Raw genomic sequence first — 1113 nt, 5'->3', positions numbered from 1 at the left:
CAACACTACTTAAGTATATATTTACATCACACAACAGCTGTCCTTTAAGTATGTAAATGTAATGAATGATTAGGTAATGAATGATTAGGTACAGATAGAGTATTTTCCATTTTGCCTTTATAAATATCATCAGAAAAAATTTATTGACCTACATGGTCATTTACAGAATAGAAACATTGTTCTACTAGAAATATTTTAAATTCTGTTGCAAATTTGTTATCATCTTCTAACTGCCTGATGTTGACTGATAGTGCATTGTACAGTTTTGCACCAATATGGCTTACAAGCCTTTGTGTATTCATTCTTTTTGTTCGCTGAGTATGGAGTGCTGCGCTATTACGGGTATTGTAGTTATGAAAGTCGGCATTTGTCTGAAAATCTGCAAAGTGGGTCCTGACATACAATATACATTTGCATATGTATAATGATGGTATAGTAAGTATTCTAAGCTTTTTGAATATGGGTTTGCAGTGTGTCTGTGGATGACTGTGAGTTATTATTTGGATGGCCCTCTTCTGCAACAAAAAAATTTGTTTTAGGTGCCCTCTTGTGGAACCCCAAAATATTATTTCATATGTGGCAAGAGACTGAAAATAGCCAAAATATGCCATTATGGCAACCTCTGAGGTACAAACATTTGCAATAATTCTGAGCGCAAAACAGGCTGAATTAAGTTTCTGTGCAAATTTTATTACATGGTCATTAAAATTTAAGTTTTCATCCACATGAATTCCCAGCAATTTTGTGGATGTCACTCTGTCTAAGGCTTTATCACCCCTCACCATATCGAGATTTACATTTTGACATCTTTTCCCAAACTGCATATAATTTTTTTTATTTACATTCAATGTCAACCTGTTTGCATTGAGCCAAGAGTGGATGTAATTTAGTACTTTATCAGCAGTTATGTGTACAGGGTGTTCAGTAATTCTCATTACAAACTTCTAAGGGGGGAGGGGGGGGGGGGGGGAGTAGTGAGTGCATAATATTGTGAATAGGAACCCATGTCCAGAACCATACCATTTCTGTTCTACAACAGTTTCAGTTCAGATGTTTAACTCGGTAGCTCAGTTGGTAGAGCACTTGCCCGCGAAAGGCAAAGGTCCCGAGTTC

Source organism: Schistocerca gregaria, chromosome 2, assembly GCF_023897955.1.
Source record: "Schistocerca gregaria isolate iqSchGreg1 chromosome 2, iqSchGreg1.2, whole genome shotgun sequence".
Lineage (NCBI taxonomy): Eukaryota > Metazoa > Arthropoda > Insecta > Orthoptera > Acrididae > Schistocerca > Schistocerca gregaria.
This window is presented reverse-complemented; position numbering follows the sequence as displayed.